Raw genomic sequence first — 19,170 nt, 5'->3', positions numbered from 1 at the left:
AATCTATTTCTTTGAATATTTTAAATTCTTAATAACATAGCTAAAAATAAATCATCACCTTCAGAGTTCTGCATACGTTTCAGAAGCTGGATGTTGGATAATAGATGGATATTTAGAAATAGGACTGCAGAGGGTATGGTCCCAAATCAGAACTTTGCCTACAAATTCACCCACCAGTAAGGGAAGAAAAATTTTTAAAAGGCTGATAATATGCTAATATGGAAAAAATTGTGGTATGAATAATGTCCATAATAATGTCCATAAATTGCCTTCTCTTAAAAAACTTTTAAATTATTAAAACTATATTAAAATGAATTCTGATGGTCCAGTTTCTACATGGGTTAGCTTAAATAAATAATCCTGCTGATCTATCAAAAGTCATTAAGGAAAATGTGAAATTTAACTTGTTAGGTTGGATTTCCTGTGAAGCATGGAGATGAACACGTCCGAGTGTATTGGCAAATACTATCAGGGTCAACACCTCTGAGGGTGTAACAAAAGTTGAACTGGGCATAGTGAAACTTGCACTGTGATGCAGACATTACCTCATGGGCCATTCTGGACCTGAAATAACTTTTCCCAGTTGTCTGACTTTCAGGCGGGGATCTGGGCCTTTGCACCATACAGGTACCTGTCATTGTGTACAGGCAGCACTGTGGAGAGAGAGAGAAATGACCTTGGCTGGGTGTGTCTTTTCAATGAAAAACAATTCTCAGAGAAGGTTTCAGTTTGTAGCACAAAACCAGCAGCACTCCCTGCGGATAAAGGGATGAGCATTTCAATATGAAAGAGGATCTGGGTTGAGCATTACAATATCCTCTGTGATCCTCTCTTGGGGCACTCAAGTCCATTTTCTTGAGTTGTGGGAAATGTTTCTCCAGAATACTGGTTGGACTTTTTCTGGGGAAACTTCAAAAAGTAAGATACACAGGAGAAACTATCACAGCAAAATGGCAATTAATACCTTTCACCTTTCTACTTCACCCACTGGAGATTCCTCTAATCTGGGCCACTGCCTCTATGGGTATTAGTTACCTAAGGCTGTGGTAACAAATTAGTGGTAACTTAAAACAAAAGGAGTTTAGTATCTTGTAGTTGTAGTTAGTATCTTGTAGTTGTAGAGGCTGCAAGTCTGAAATGAAGGCGTCAGCAGGACCAAGATGCCTACAAATGTTCTACTCAAAAATTATCCTTTGCTCCTTCAAGATTCTGGTCGCTCCTGGCATTCTGGAGTAAACACTAAGTAAGTCTTCAGAAAGACTGTTAACTGAGGCCCTGTAGGCAGAAAAATAAATCCATATGCCAAATGTGTCTCATTCACAGTCAAGATAAATCATCCATTCCATGTGGAAAGAATCAATATAAGCCACTTATCACCAAGTGGCTCCTAGAACTTTTTGAGAGGTATTGTCATACTGATGGCTTCGCATTTGTATTTGTCCCTGTTGATGGAAAGTAGGACACTATGGTGTCTTATTAACTAGATTACCCTTGGATAAGAGTTTGTATTATTGGGGTCATAAATATTCCCCATCCTTGCCAACATGGTTCTACTGTTTATGAACACACTGCCATTTGTGTAGGGGACTGATGACAGGGACATCGTTTCTACTTTCATGTCTTCTATGTTGGATGTTCTATGATGGATGTGTGATATTATGATCATGATTTGTGTACTTTTTCATATGTCCATCTGTATGTTTCCTCTGTGGACCTTCTAGTCACCAAACTCTCAATCTTTCTCCTTTACTCCATTGATTAACTTGCTAAGCTATTTACCAATGAGCCTGAATCACGTTATAGTCGTACTTCAGGTCACTTCTCTTTCTACACCATATTCATTACTTGGAACTATGCCCACTAGGAGAATTTTTTTTCCCTCACTGATCTTTCAGACACACAAATGAATCAAACTGTTGCATAATAGCAGTCCATTTTTTAGAAAACTGTATCTATACAACAAAACAAATGATGTATGTACCAAAACCATTCTTTCCCTTCCTCTGTCAACTGGTCATAAACACCTACCTTATGTGGCTGTGTGACCTGAGGGGGGACCACTGTCAAAATTGTGGTGGATGACATGGTGTACTGGACCACTTGCTCATTGAAGGTACAATATTCCCTGGATTTCCAATGCTTCTACATGTTTTCCTGAATATTACAAGAATGCAAAATCATGACCATTCTTTATTTGGGCCAGAAACCTTGAAGGTTGAGATAATAATGTTTCTCCCAGAACAAGGACCAGGCTTGCTTTTAAAAGAATGTTTAAAAAGGGTGTTTTTAAAAGAGTGTTAACAATGTGAGTGTTTCTCAGCTGTGGTGTTGCACAGTAAGTGTAGTAATCATCTTCTTCTTTCTGTGTCATTCCTCCAGGACTTGGGGGATAAGAGGAATCCATGCTAACAAGAATATCACGCTGCCTACTGTGCCATGAATGAAAAACTCCTTGCTGTATGTGTCAGGAGTTTTGTGTCTTCTGTCTACATCAGTAAAACAGTAATGGGTTAACTGAATACATTGCAAGTAGTGTAAAATCCTAGCCTCTGTCATTTGCTCATGTAGCTCCCATTTCCCCTATTTTCCTGCTTATAATAAGTCCTGAATGTACTACTTTTATCACATGTTAGATTGCTAGTGGGCCCAACTAAACATACCATTTATGGTCTACATCACTATTCTTTCAATAAGCACAATGGCAACATGGTCACTTCACTTCTCATAGTTAGGTGTTCCGTCTTCATCTGGAGGCAGTTGCATACCAGGTCGTGTTAATAAAATAGTATTTATATATTTGGCATAAATAATTTAGACTTATCCACAAACCTGGATTAATGGATATATGGTGTGTGGGTATGGGATAATGGATATATGGATTAATGGATATATGGTGTGTGGGTATGGGTGTGGGTGTGTGTTTGCACGAGTACACTGTTCAGTCTTCATTTAGGGAAAAAAAATGTTTATAAAAGGCACACATTAAAGAACTTGAAACTGTGAAGTCTTAAGTGTTGAGTTGATCAGCATTCCAAATTTCTCCCAAGGCTTTCCTGATTCATTAGGATATGTTTAAGCTAGCAACTTGTGGAATCAATGAATCTTCAAAGCAGAAATTTCAATAGATACTCTCCAGGAGTTCTCTGATTAATATGTATATCTTACTTCAAATGTATTGAAAAGCAGAGAGCTGTCTGAGTTCATTTTATAATAAAGAAAATTTTCTTTCAATACAAACTCTGCCATTTCATCAATATAATGAAATTTGCCAACTATCTCTACAGTGTTGATTTCTGAAAGTTATACTGCCTTTTCTTTTTTCATAATCACGTATCTACTTTTACATCAGATTTTGTACCTTCTCTAAGAAACCTTTCATTCCCAACTAATTTTCTATTCACAATTTTAAGTAAAGATGACAAATAGTAAAGTTTAGACTAGTACTACTAGGAGAAGGAAATTGAAACAATAACAATAAGACAGTAGAAGAAGACATCAAGTAGTAAATAAACAAATAGAGAGGACAAACTGCATGCTTCCAAATACATAAAATTCTGGAAAATGCAAACTAATGTATAGCAACAGAAAGCAGAATAATGGTTGCTTGAAAATGTGGAAGGGAGCAGGGAGAAGTTAGAGGATGGAGGAACTTTTCAGGATATGATAGATATATTTCTTGTTTTGATTGTATCTATGATTTCAGAGATATATCCACATCTTTATCTATACTTGCATATTATTATTCAATATGTGCAGTTTAGTTTTGACATTTTAATTTACTACTAATGTTTAAAAATAAAAAAAAATTGAACATTTACAAATTTAAGGAAAAAAACTCAAGGTTTTTTTATACCTAGGCACTTTTTTTTCCTCAGTAACCATAAATCAAGTGATAACAAGAATGTCAAAGATAAATGATCTCTTAATATTGAAGTTGAAAGATAAGTACCAATCAGTGTGCAGATAAGGTCAGCTTCATTTCAGATGCTTAATGAAGAATAATAGCACTACAACTCAGGACAGCATGTAGATACAGAATACTGTGCAAACTGATAAATACAGCTAAAAAACAGCAATGTAAAATTTGGAATTCAACTGAAAACTATTAATTAATGGATCAATAATACCAATTTGATCCACCTAAAGTAAGTTCTGAATAAGTTTTTACTTGTAGGATAAACTTGCAAAATGATACAGTACATATACTGAAAAGATTGATAATTTACTGTATTTTTTCTTAAAATGTAATGTTTACTACATGCCAGGGAATGTTTTAGGTGGTGGAGATAGCAAAGAGAAAAAAAAATTATGACTTTACAGATTTTAAATAATAACATCATCCTGGGGCGCCTGGGTGGCTCAGTTGGTTAAGCCTCCGACTCTTAATTTTGGCTCAGGTCCTGATCTTATGGTTCATGAGATCAAGCCCTACATGGGCTCAGTGCTGGGCATGGACTCTGTTTAAGATTCTCTCTCACCTCCCCCTTTTGCCCCTCACTGCCCTCATTCTCTCAAAAAGAAAGAAAAAAAAATCTATCCCCAAAGAACATCATTTTGGTTACATTTCACCAGGAGAGATATATTTCATTAATAAGTACATTTGATATCTCTTAAATATTTTCATATTTGCCTCTGTATGTAATTTTTAAATTATAAATGAATATGAATATATAAGGTTTAATTCATCACTATTAAACCATTCTTGATATTATTTTGGTTGTGGTACAACTCAGTGAATAAAGAAAATACTCTGTGGTATCATTGTGTGCTATTTGAGGGAGATCTCACCAAGAGTCCTACAGTTCTGTAGATCACCAAAAGGACTGATTTGGAAATCATTTGTATGCTCACATGTGCCTAACCTTTTATATCAGTATAGTGTCTTTTATTTTGTAATGAAAAGTAAGTTTAGATTATCTGATTTTCTTTTTATCTTCCATATGCTTGCATTCTAAAATGTTAATTATATCTTAACAATCCAATTAAGCAACCCTATTAAAAAATAGGCAGAGGATCTAAATATACATCTTTCCAAAGAATACGTACAGATGGCCAACCAAGTCATCATCATCGTCGGGGAAATGCAAATAAAATGCACAATGAGATATCATCTCACACCACTCAGAATGACTAATACCAAAAAGACAAAAAGAGCAAGTGTCAGGGAAGATGTGGAGAAAAGGGAACGCTCATGCACTGTTGGTGAAAATGTAAATTGGTGCAGTCGCTATAGAAAATAGTATTGAGGTTACTCAAGAAATTAAAAATAGAAATACTATATGATCCAGTAACTTCACTTCTGGGTATTTACCTGAAAAAAAAAAACTAATTTGAAAAGATATATACACCATTATGTTTATTGCAGCATTATTTCTGATAGCCATGATATGGAAGAAGCCCCAGGGTCTTATCGATAGATGAATGGATAAAAGATATATGGTGTTTATATCTGTATCTATATCTATCTTGTCATTCATGACAACATGAATGGGCCTACAAGGCATTATGCAAAATGAAATAAGTCAGACATAAAAAGATAAATACAATATAACTTCATTTATATGTGTATTTAATTATATGTCTTAATCATCTGATTATCTTTCCTCTGATTTATATTTCATATATTCCTTAGCAAAATATTTTCTAAAATAAAAAGGCAAAGCAAAAAAAATAACATCTTAACATGGGCATGCTGACTTTTAAAGATACAATATTATTTCTATGCCTGTATGATATATCGTATTTTCTACAATTTTCTGACAAGTTGTGTACCTTATTTTAATCTCTTTATTTCCACAGATATATGTCCACCTCATGGTTTGCTTTCTTCACCTATTTCACACATATTTCCCAGAAAATGCTGTAATTAGCTGACACAGCATTTTATTTCTTTATATCATTTCCACAAATACTTAAAAAATAAAGTAGAATATGTAACCAAGGAGGAAACTTCTTACCTGCTTTCCTATAACATACTAGCACTTTAGATCTCAATTTTCTCTTATGTTATGCTTGAAACAGAGTAATCGAATCCCTCCTCCAGGATTGCATTCCATTCATATTGAAAAGGTAATGAGAAACTGTCTGTGAGATCAATTTCTAGATTTTCTATGAATAAATGCATCCTTATGATTTTATTCTACAAAAAAAAATGAATTTAATTTTCAATACAAACACACTTTGGAAATTAAATATAATATGTTTGCCTAAAAATATTTCTATATAGCGTTGGTGGTTATAAATATTAGTTGATTGTCCTTTATCTTGGATTAGCCACTTATAATTGACTGTGGGCTATAATTGTGAATACTAATAATATCCCCACATTATAGAGAGTTCTGTATGAAAAATATTAACAGGTTTGGCTTGGCTACCAAAAAGTAAGTAGGAGAAAATTTTATATCTCTTTTTAAGACTATGTGATACATTGGACTTTTTTCTTATAAAATACACAGTCACGTGGCCAATTGGAAAATGACCACTAATTTTTGTATTCCTTTTGTATTACTTTTGCAATGTAACTTTGCAACATCTTACATATAATAGTGAAGTCTACTGTTCTCTCCCCTGACTCTAGACTTGACCATCTGATTGGCTTTAGTCCGTGGGACAGTAAAATATAAGATGGGACAGTAACATACAAATATAGTAAGTGCTGGCATATTCATTGGAGTTTACACATTTGCTGCTTCTTAAATTCTCCCACTACTATGTAAAGTAGCCCTGACAGCATGCTGGATGATGTGAGATTAAGTGTTCCCAGTTGAGGTACCAGGTAACAGCTGAGTTAAGCTCAGACCAGAAGAAGAATCCAGTCCAGCTCAGACAAAATTAGACACCTACAGATCTATGGGCTAAAAAGTGATTATTATTTTAAGATGTTACTTTTTGGAGTGTTTTTAGGCAGTAAATGCTAACTGAATCAATTATTTAAGTGAATTAATTTTAAGACTGTACTCAAATTCTGCAATAACCTTTTATTTTATATATTTTTTAAAAGTTTATTTATTTATTTTGAGAGGGAGAGATAGAGAACATGAGCAGGGGAAGGGTGGAGAAAGAGGGAGAGAGAGAATCCCATGCAGGCTCTATGCTATCAGCACAGAGCCCAACGCAGGACTCAGTCTCATGAACCATAAGATCATGGCCTGAGCCAAAATCAAGAGTCACATGTTTAGCCACCTATGCACACCTGCAATAACCTTTTGAATAGTGACTTTTCCTAGATTTCTTCCTTACTATTGATTATAATACTATGTGATTATAATCATACAAAAATCCAGGAGATACAAAAACATTACAAATTTGGGAAATCAAAGATACCAAGAACTATAAGCTAGAAAGACAGCATTGACTTCCAGTTAAAAGTGGGAATTGAACCTCTGTTCAATATGTTTACCTTTCACTTAAAAAAATGAATAGAGAAATAAAAGTTATAACCTAAATGACAAATACTTAGAAAATAAAGTTTATAAGATTCTGACTCTTAGACAGCAGATGCAGTAGTTAGCAAAATTAAAGAACTAAGTATAAGTACCTATAAAAGAATGCCAATAAGATTATGCCAATCTATATCACAGAACCAAGGACAGGTGCAGATATGGAAAACATCATGAAATGTGAACGGTTGAGGCAAGGAAAGATACAGAAAAGACAAGAATCGGTAAAAATTCTCTTAAAGAAGATTTATGCCCCCAAATGCTTTTCCTTGTCCAGTTTACTGGTATAAATAAACCGACTCTAACCGTGCAGGTGACAGAAGTTTTATTCTTTGCAGTATTGAAAAAGAAACGGTCCATTCCATGAAATAACAGTCACAGAAGAGGACAGGGAAACACATATTTCCTAAGGTTACTGAAATTATTCTTTTTTTCTTTTTTTTTCTTTTCTTCTTCTTCTTCTTCTTCTTCTTCTTCTTTTAATGAAAGTTTCTTAGTGAAAAGTAAGATGCCCAAGTGCCTATGCTCTCAGAAGGGGAAGAGCCAAAATGTGTTGATTAATTGTTACAAATAACATACTCATGACCGTATCCAATAATTGGTTTTAATGCTTCTTAAAGAAAAAAGCCGAAAAGGAATGCTAAAGATTTCATGAAAGCATTTTCCCCATATGAATTTTGGAAAACAAACATAAAATAAAATAAAGAAAATGAATTCACAAAAACAAAAAACAGGAAATTGAACAGAAAGAAACTGTTAGTAATAGTTGTAATATTCTCAGATATATAAAGTATTGAATCCATTAAAAAAGATGTAATTTAACAGGGACAATCAGAGAGGAGAGGTTGCTGTTTGTAAACCTCAAAAGCACAATCAGTGATTTAGAAAAAAATGTTGATACTTCCCAGAGTAAAATTACAGAAAAGTCTAAAACAGTAAAAATTAGATGTTCAAAGTGTTTTATCACATGATTAATTGATATTTCAAAAAGAAAAATCTATAAAAATTACAGTTTCCTGTTTCTTTTCAAAGAAAGAATACAAAAAATCAATTCCTAAAAAAAAACACATGATTTGTTTTAAAAAATTGGAAACAGCTAACTTCTTCACAAAAAATTGAGGTGAGGAAACACCATGCCAAGTCACTCCTTAATATATTTGCAGAACTTTATTGCCAGACAAAAAATTCAAAATCTACTAAAGGAAATATTATAAATAACATGCATAACATACAAAGTTTTAAGGTACATGTTATGATAAAATTATGTCTTGAAACTTAGTAAAGAAAATTGTTTCCAAATTGAAATTTTATAATTAGAAAACCAGTCTCTCAAATATTATACTTATGATATTTTAGACATATAAGACTAAAAGAAATGCATCTTTCAGTAGTTACTTCTCAATGGTCTACCAGAGAAGAGCCCTAATGTATGGAAGAAGTAAATCTTAAAGAAACAGTCAGACAAAACAGACTACAAGTTAGTAAATTCACCATAAGAGTTAAAATCAGGTATAGAGAACAAGGGTACAGAGTATTTTACCTGGGATGTCTCCATGAATTAAGACAAAATAGAGTCTGAGAGATTTACTGGTATTTCTAATATTATCAAAGATGATGATCAGTAGCTTTAAAAGTTATGCCTGAGAATCTTGGAATTAGTATTGGTAAGTACATATGAAACTAAGTGAATAAATTAATAAACAAATAAACAAATCCATCCATCCACCCATCCATCCATCCAGGGGGAGAGTTATGAAATGATAAATTAGTCAGTAACCACTAATTGGAACAGCAATAAATAACTGATTTGGCCCAAATCTGTGATTCATCTATATTGGGCAGTGAAAGAGATGGCATTGCCTGGGTGTGAAAATGACTAAGTTCTTATATTCTATGATAAAAAGTTAATAACAATATTTAAAATTATAAGTTAAAAGAGTAAATTTTTTTATGTTCAAATATGGTGGTAAATATTAGTGAAAAAAAGAAGTGCTATGTGTATATGCCTTTAGAAAGTTACTCTGATGAGAAGATAGGAGTGAGTTTCATGTCTGTCATTTTGCATATATTTCCAAGACACCTTCAAATTTATGGACATACTTTGAAAGAAGTTTCAAAAAATGACTTCTTATTTAGTCTCTTGAATTTAATGCCAACTAGGCTCAATTCAAAAAACAGATTTTTTTGAGCATCCACTTTAGAAGGAGAATCCTAAGCTATATCTACATAAAGGGATTTCCAAAAAGGAAAGAAGACTAAAAATATAAATAGGAAATGATTTAGAACAAAATCACATGGAATTCTTTCTTTCCAGAAGATCTTTTGTTTCGAATAGTAGAGCTATGAAGTATATATTCTTCATATACATATATAAATAGAAGTATATCATAAATTTTTATTCAAATTTACCATTTTCCAATAACCATTAACAACTAAGATGTTTTTTTTAGATTCTTCTATCTTACATGGTATGTTTCTCATTTCCATGCTAGAATTTTTAGTTCCCAGAAGCACTTGGTATAATAGAATAAAAAAATATTTTGCTGCTTTATCTCACAGTTTATTCACAATTAATACTCGCAGAACAAAGTGTTTACTAATAACAGATATCTTATACCTAGAAATAATTTAAGATTTTATTTTATATTTTTGTTTGTTTATTGACCAGACTAGGTCCCCAAAAGACATTTAATTTTTTTTAATATTTTCATTTCATTCTTATATTTTTTAAAACTATAAGCAAATATTCCTATATGTACATATCTGGCCCTAATTAGCCGAACAGTAATATACCATATACATTTCTTTCCTGCTTGCATCCTTCTCTTAAGAATGATAGGTCTGGCAGCAATAAATCCTGTAACGCCCATACAATGCCTTGAAATACAACTCCTCATAGAGGTGGAGTAGGAGGTGTAGAAGATGAACTTGTAATGTATTTCATACTGGATTATGAGGATGAAATCAATGACCAATACAATCTTACCAAAATTGCCCAGGAGCCAAGGTTATAATGCTTCATTGGCTAATGGTGGAAAATTTGTGTTACTAAGCTGTATAATAAATGCAATAGATTAAAGACATCATATAATGAATCCATAATTTCACAATGAGCAAACTAGTTGTCACTGCTATGCCTGATAGTGAAGAACAACTTTTTAAAAAATGTTTAAATAAAACAACAACACTTCTTTTTTCTTTTGAAACTACTAGCTAACCTATAAGTACATAAGACTAGCATTCCAACCAGTAAATGGAGAAGGAATGTTAGAACTAGAATATTACTATTTATAATATATATGAATTAATAAATCTGACACTGATATTCAGCAACTGCTATCACTTAACATAAGCAGGCAAATTTATCTATTGATGGAAGAATTAAGGACCATTTATGAAATAGACTCACCAAAAAGTTAACATAAGCTAAATCAGGCTTCTATTTTCAAGTACAATTTGTAGGAAATACAGAAGGCAGAGGAACATGCTCAATACTTTAGCACCTGGGCAGTGATGGGGGAAAGGTGTTATTTGCAGTATTTGTAAGGTGGGAGACTCTACAGGAAAAATGACCTCATTTCTTCAACAAATAAATTGAAAATTAAAAAAAAAAGAAGAGATATAGTGAGAACCTATAGATTAAGGAAATTTAAATGACTTATCAATCTATCACAATATATAGACTCATTTGGATTAAGATTTTGTCAAACTTGCTTTTCACAAAGATGGTGCTAGAAGATGATGAAGGAAGCCCCTGCCCCTCCCAAAGCCCAAGTCAAAGCAAACGTTTTGAAGGCCAAGAAAGCAGTGCTGAAAGATGTCCACAGTCACACACAAAAAAGAAGATCCACAGGGGTGCCTTGGTAGCTTAGATGGTTAAGCATCTGACTCTTGATCTCAGCTTAGGTCTTGATCTCATAGTCATGAGTTTAAGCCCTGGTCATGAGTTCAAGCCCTGTGTTGGGCCTGGTGTTGGGCCCTGCATTGGGCATGAAGCCTACTTTAAAAAAAAAAAATCACCTACCTTCCAAAGGCCCAAGACACTGCAACTCCAAAGGAAGCCCAAATATCCTTGAAAAAGCACCTCCAGAAGAAACAAGCTTGACCACTATGACATCAAGTTTCCTCTGACTACCTAACCAGCCATGAAGAAAAGAGAAGACAACATATTCGTGTTCATTTTGGATGTCAAAGACAACAAGAACCAGATTAAACATGCTGTGAAGAAGCTCTATGACACTGATGTGGCCAAGATCAGGTCAGATGGAGAGAAGAAGGTATATGTTCTATGGCTTTGGATGTTTCCAACAAAATTGAAATAATCAAACCTGAGTCCTGCTGGTTAAATCTAAATTCCCCCCCCCAAAAAAAAAATTGAACTTAAAATAATAACCACACACAAAATACCTTATGATACAATTAAAATTTTGAACATTGCAATATTGATTGCAAGATATGAAGAAACTTCTGTTTATTTTTTAGCAGTGATAATGACATTGTGGATATGTGCTTTAAAGTGCTTTAAAGTTCTCATTCTTTAGAGGAAATTCCAAAACATTTTTTAATGCCAAAATATTTACTAATTAAATGATAAGCTGTCTATATTCATTTCAAAATGTATTTTGTAAAAGTTATTGAGAGTTTGGATAAAATACACGAATAATACACTAAAGCCAAGTGTTGATTACATGGAATTTCAATACACCAATATATTCAAGATACCGTCAATACAGTCAATATGCCAAAGTCAATATACCAAAAGTATACACATTGATACAGTCAATATACCAAAAGTATACACATACAAAATTTTGTATATATTCTAATTTTCCATAATAAAAATTATCTTTTGTTTCTTTGTTTCTTTTCTTTCTTTCTTCCTATCTATCTAATCTATTCATTTCTCTATTTTAATTGTGTATAACATAAAAGACATAGTAAAAATAATTAAAATATAAACATTTAGAGGAGCATAAAAAAAAACAATTTCATTGACAATGACAAAGTTTGAGGTAGTGGCAAGTTAGATTTAAAGATTAAATTGATAGTGTAGAGGGGCACCTGGATGGCTCAATCTGTTAAGCGGCTAACTCTTGATTTTGGCTAAGGTCATGATCTCACAGTTTGTGAGATCGAGCCCATCTTGGGCTCTGCACTGACAGCATGGAGGCTGCTTGGGATTCTCTCTCTCACTCTCTCTTTGCTCCTACCCCCCTAATTCTCTCTCTTTCTTTCTCTCTCAAAATAAATAAACAGAAAGAAAGAAAGAAAGAAAGAAAGAAAGAAAGAAAGAAAGAAAAGAAAGAAAAGAAGGAAGGGAGGAAGGAAGGGAGGAAGGAAGGAAGAAGGAAGGAAGAGTAGAGAAGAACACAGTCAAGACATGACAGTAGAAATAGAATTTAGGGAAGTGTTTAAAAGCAAGATGATTTGGAGTGAGGGGCAGTGGGGATAAGATTCAATAACACTGTTTTCTCTTAGTCAAATTATAAAACAACTGAGGAATAAGACAAGGAAGATGTCAGGAGCCCACATATCCCTTTTAACGCGTATCAAGTGAGATCTGTATAGTGCTTTTTGTGAAGTTTACTTCTGTATCTTTCATCTCTAGAACAGTGCTGCACATAGTAGATATTTGATGAATATTTAATGTGTGAAAAATGACAATACTAATGAATTGAGTATGAAAAACAGCTGGATTTGAAGCTACCGCCTCTAAGATTTCTAATACTAAAACCCATGATTGTGTATACTTACTTATCAAAATAGAGGCCACAATGAACCGGAGTTAAATTTCATGATGTATAGGAGCAAAGGAGAAAACACAATTTCATGTCTCCTCAAAGAAGAAAGAAGCTGCTGGTCTATATACAATGAATTTCTCCTACCAAATGTATCAAGATAATTCATTGATACTGGGAAGTGTGTGTGAGAAGTGGAGAGAACAGTCAGGAGATATAAATTATTCAGTATCTCTCCACGGGGAAGAAAACATCAGGTTAACACCACACATCTTTGTTTCAATTGTTAAAAATAAAATATTGTGGCTACGTATGTGAGTTCTTATGTGGTGGGGAAAGATGTGCGGTACTGGGTTGATCTATTTCCAGAAGGCAGTAAGTTTCATGCTAGAATTTTATGCTTTATTTAGGCAGGAAATAAGATGCTTTTCAAAATTTTCTGATAATCCGACTCATGATCATTATTATGACATTAATTCTATTTGCAGTAACGTTTCAATTTCTAAATCTAAAGGGCTCCTATAAGTTATTGCATATATTTTTCTAAAGAAATAAAATTTGGTGAATTTTTTGTTGTTATTTTTTTCCCCATCCTTTCATGACATCACAATTTGGTAAGCCATGCCCTCTTGATTCTACACATGAAATATATTCCCATATTGTTCTTTGCCTTGCCACACTGAAGACTGCAATCTCTAATCAGACCTCCATTTATGCTTTCTTGTGCTAACAAAATGGTCTTTTAACCTACCTTTACTTTTTAGAATCTCCTTATGGTGTCTGCCTTGAGTTATATTTTTAAAACTCAATTCTAATCATGTAATTTTTTTTTTGAGAGAGAGAGAGGGAAAGGGGGGGGCAGAGAGATGGGGAGACAGAGAATCCCAAGCAGTCTCCACATCCAGCGTGAAGTGCTACCCACGGCACCATTTCACCACCGTGAGATCATGAACTGAGCCAAACTCATGAATCGGACAGCTTAACTGACAGAGCGACCCAGGGGCCCCTCATGTAACTTTTCTGACTTACAACTTGTAAATATTCCCTATTGACTGCTGAATTGTGCCCTAACTTTCTACTTGTCATGCAATTACATGCGTGAGAACTTGTATTTTCTCATTCACCTTCTGCTGCTATTCCTTCTACATGTTAAAATATAAATGTATTTGTCCTATAATTGTAAAAATGATATGTTTTTGTACTCTCCTCTTCGGATTAAAAAAACTTTTGCTTAATCAAATACTCCCACATTTTGCTAGGTAAAGATACATTAAAAAAATACTGGGATGTTTTAGAAACAAGCTATTATGAAAGTGGTTATTTTGAAACTGGACCATCTTTTTTTGACATGCATTTATATATTTTTATGTGTTAGGAGCTTGAGAAACCATTCTGTGTCTGAGAGGTTATGTCATTTAATGGCATCCCCTGAGTCCAGATTCCCTTAACTATTCTGAATCAAAAACTATTCTGAAGCTATATAGTTTGAAATAATCTTTGCAAAGAATAACTGAATTACCCTTTTATTTAGTCAGAACTGCTATAATGCTTTTACATATGGATTCTTTCCCACTTCTTGTTAGACGATTACCCTGGGTAAGACAGTTTTTGGAAAGCAGTCATTCAACAGAGCACCCAGATGATACTGACTGGTATAGAAAAAATTGGATGAACTGATAATAAGAGCAGAATGATGCATGAAAGAGGGTATAAAGATGGGGCTATCTCATTAAAAGCATTTCAGATGAAAGATCAACCAAGAATCATGTTGGGGGGGTTTCTGTACCATTTCAGCCAGTCCCTAAAATTCATCTGTTTAGGGAAATATTGAGAAGAAATAAGTATATTTAATAACTACACCCTTTATTCAGTTAAAGTTACCTGAAAAGCCAGGCAAAGACTTGCAAAAGGAATTATGAGAGTTATTACTTATGAGAAAGGAGTTTTGGGTGAACTTTGGCATTTGTGGAAGATATCATAAATAATGTATGACTTTTAAGAAACATATTTCACTTTTTCTTCCATTTGCTAGTAATTTGGAAATAGCAAATAGAAATAAATAACTTTAAAATTGGACAATAGGGAAAAGAAAACAAACAAAATATGAGCTTTGTTTCTCAGACATTTTACTAATTAAGTATGTATTCCTAACTACTTAGGAAGTTTCCCGATCAGGTCATGATCTCATGGTTTCTGGGTTCAAGCCCCGCATCAGGCTCTGTGCTGACAGCTCAGAGCCTGGAGCCTGCTTCTGATTTTGTGTCTCCCTCTCTCTCTGCCCTTCCCCTGCTTGCACTCTGTGTCTCTGTCTCTCTATCTCAAAAATAAACATTAAAAAAAAAGAAGCTTCCCTGTCATGTAAAACACAAGAAAATGGTCTTCCTGTGATTAAAAGAAAAAGAAAAAAAATATTACATGTATTCAGAATTAGATATCTTCAGTTTTTTTTAATATCAACAATTTAAAGTATTTTTCAAAGTTATAAGAATGGGAGGGAATTAATTGGGATGGTTACTCACCATGTATAGATTTTCATTAATTATTTTCTATATTCCAATTAACCTTTTTATTTTACATGAGCCATCACCACTATTCAGAATGAGACTTCATTTTAAGACCTCAAAACAGAAAGATTGAAAAAAAATGCAAAAAAAATCTCATTTCGATTTCTCCCCAAAGCAAATGTTATAGCTGACCTACTAGTATTTAATAACAATTAAAAATAAAAATTGATTCCCCCTGTAATAGTTCAAGTAAGCATCAGGTTATGTTTAATACAGTAGGGCTTATCAGACCTTCTATTTCTTTTCTTTTCTTTTTTTTTTTTTTTTAGAGAGAGAGAGAGAGAGAAAGAGAGAGAGAGAATGAGTGGGGGTAGAGGGAGAAAGAGTCTTTTTTTTTTAAGTTTTCAAATTTATTTTGAAAGAGAAAGAGCAAGGGACAGGCAGAGAGAGAGGGAGAAGGAGAATCCCAAGCAGGCTCCATGCTATCAGTGCAGAGCCCCATACGAGGCTCAAACTCACAAACTGTGATATCATGACCTGAGCTGAAATTAAGAGTCGAATGCTTAACCAACTGAGCCACTCAGGTGACTCAAGGAAGAAAGAATCTTAAGCAAGCTCTACATCTGGTGTGGAGCCCACATGGGGCTCCGTACCATGACTGTGAGATAATGACCTGAGCCAAAATCAAGAGTCAGATGCTTAACCTACTGAGCCACCCAGGCATTTTAGACCTTCTATTTCCCAAGCCTTCCCTCTCTATTACATTTTACCCACTCCTTAACTTATTAGACAAGTTTAAGTATGTAACAAGCTTCACATACCACAGACATGTATCATCCACTATGGCAGCTGCTAGTCCCATCTGGTTTTTGGTCACTCAAAATGTGGCTAATTTCAATTAGATGTATTGTCTTAAATACACACAGAATTTTGATGAATTAGTATTAAAAAATGAACATACACTGGATTTAAAATAAAAAAATAAATGCAAAATAACTCATTAATATTTTATATTCATTACATGTTTTATTAGGATTCTCCAGAGAAACAGGAGTGCTGGTGTGTGTGTGTGTGTGTGTGTGTGTGTGTGTGTGTGTGTATACTTGAGAGAGACAAAAAGAAAGAGGGAGATTTATTTTAAGGAGTTAGATAACACAATAATGGAGGTTGGGAAGTCCCAAATCTGCAAGCTTGGCCATCAGGCTAGATATTCAGGGAAGAGCTTAATTTACAATTAAGGTCCACAGGCCATCTGATGGCAGAATCCCTTCCTGCTCAGGGATCAGTCTAATTCTATTCTGGCGGTAAAGTGTTTGGATGAGGCTCACATCCTAGAGAACAATCTGTTTTATTCAAAGTCTACTGGTTTAAATGATACTTTCATCTAAAACCACCTTCACAGAAACATCTAGAATAATGCGTGGGCAAAAGCCTGGGCACTGTGGGGGCACCTGGGTGGCTCAGTTGGTTAAGCTTCTGGCTCTCAATTTCGGCTCAGGTCATGATCTCTCAGTTCATGAAATTGAGCCCCGCATCAGGCTCCTTGCTGATAGCAAAGGAGCCTGCTTAGGATTCTCTTTCTGCCTCGGCCCCTCCCTTTGTCTCTCTCTCTCTTTCTTAAAATAAATAAGCTAACTAAATAAATAAACAAATAAATGTCACTAAAAAAAATCTGGGTACTGTGGCGCGAGGTTCACATAAAACTAACCATCCACATGTTACATATTTTGTACATATTGGGTACAATAAAATGTTATTAAAATTGATTTCTCCCGGGGCGCCTGGGTGGCTCAGTCGGTTAGGCGGCCGACTTCGGCTCAGGTCACGATCTCGCGGTCCGTGAGTTCGAGCCCCGCGTCAGGCTCTGGGCTGATGGCTCAGAGCCTGGAGCCTGCTTCCAATTCTGTGTCTCCCTCTCTCTCTGCCCCTCCCCCGTTCATGCTCTGTCTCTCTCTGTCTCAAAAATAAATAAAACGTTAAAAATTTTTTTTTTAAAAAAATTGATTTCTCCCATTTCCTTTTACATCATTCAATGTATCAGAAAATTAAAAATTACCTAAGTGGCATGCATTGTATTTCTATTGGCTAATACTAATGTAGACAGGATCAGATATAGAATTTTCAAAAGGAAATATAAAAATTATGCACAGAAACTGATAATAGTACTTAGTTTTGCTGATTGTGGGCAACTTTTAAAATTGTATTCTAAGGGCTCCTGGGTGGCTCAGTCAGTTAAGCATCTGATTCTCGGTTTGGGCTCAGATCAGAATCTTACAGTTTGTGAGCTCGTGCCCTGTGTTAGTTAGGCTCTGTGCAAAATAAATAAACTTAAAAAAATTATTCTATAAAATCTACTGTTTACTAACAGATATTATTAATTTTAAAATAAAAAATGCATTTTCCATTTTATATAATTTAAATAATTACATTATGATAACAAGTTTTGCAACTTGACAGGAAGATAATGCTTAGAATTGAATTTTTTGATTCAAAGGTGAAAGAAAATTCAGTTGAGTAAGCGAATTTTATATAAAACCTCAGAAATCTTTCCCAGGTCTTGTGCCCTAAGTAATGAGTTTCAAACACTACATGCTGATGTTTCATAAAAATTTTATTATTTTTAGATTGTGCCAAATTATTGTGACATTTGAGTCTAAAAACTAAGCAGTGTGTTTTAAAATTGTGTAAATATGTGTGAGTTGTGTGAGTGTGTTTATCTCACATTATGAAAAGAAAGACACATAGTGTGAATTTTAATTTTTTTTTCAATTTTGTATTAGGTTCTCCATGTGGAGCTGTATATTTTCCAAGCTTTTATCCTTCCCTTTCTCCTAACTTTATGATGGTGGGGCTGGATTGCTGCTGCAGATGTGGTATTCTGTATGCAAGATCTCACTTCAGAGTAAAATGAATTTTAAATGTGTAACAAAGCCCTCATCCTATAATGATTGAAATATAACAGCCTGAGAATAAAGCAAAACTAGGCTAATTAAATCAATTTGCAAGACTCAATTAAAAATAATACCTTCGAGAAGGAGAATTGAAACATGTACATTGAGTTAGATTTTACCTTTGTGAAAACAGACAAATGAAGTTTTCAGTAATAAATACATCAGTTAGTTGAAAGTTTTATGTCTACTATATTAATTACCCTTTAAAATGCAATGAAATTAAGGAGATACAACATCAAAGGTAGAAGCAAGGAGAGAGATTCATTTAAATAATTGAGTATTAAATCGTTTACTCTTGTGTTTTATGAGGAACACCATAATTAGAATGTTTTACTATAGACTCTAACTGTGGAACTTGAGAGATATTCTCTTTTTCATACATTTCAAACAATTTTGATAATGTTTTAAGTGTTTGCTATTTTCAAGTCGTGTTAATGTATAAGATATATGAATTATAACATCAATCATAAAATACATTAATTAGAGTATATATATTATAGTAGTAAGCAGTACGAATAGTAGTGATAGCAGCTGGATT

Source organism: Panthera onca, chromosome B1 (genome assembly GCF_046562875.1).
Source record: "Panthera onca isolate mPanOnc1 chromosome B1, mPanOnc1 haplotype 2, whole genome shotgun sequence".
In the NCBI taxonomy this organism is placed as follows: Eukaryota; Metazoa; Chordata; class Mammalia; order Carnivora; family Felidae; genus Panthera; species Panthera onca.
The sequence above is the reverse complement of the archived record's forward strand: the minus strand, read 5'-3'. Positions refer to the sequence as shown.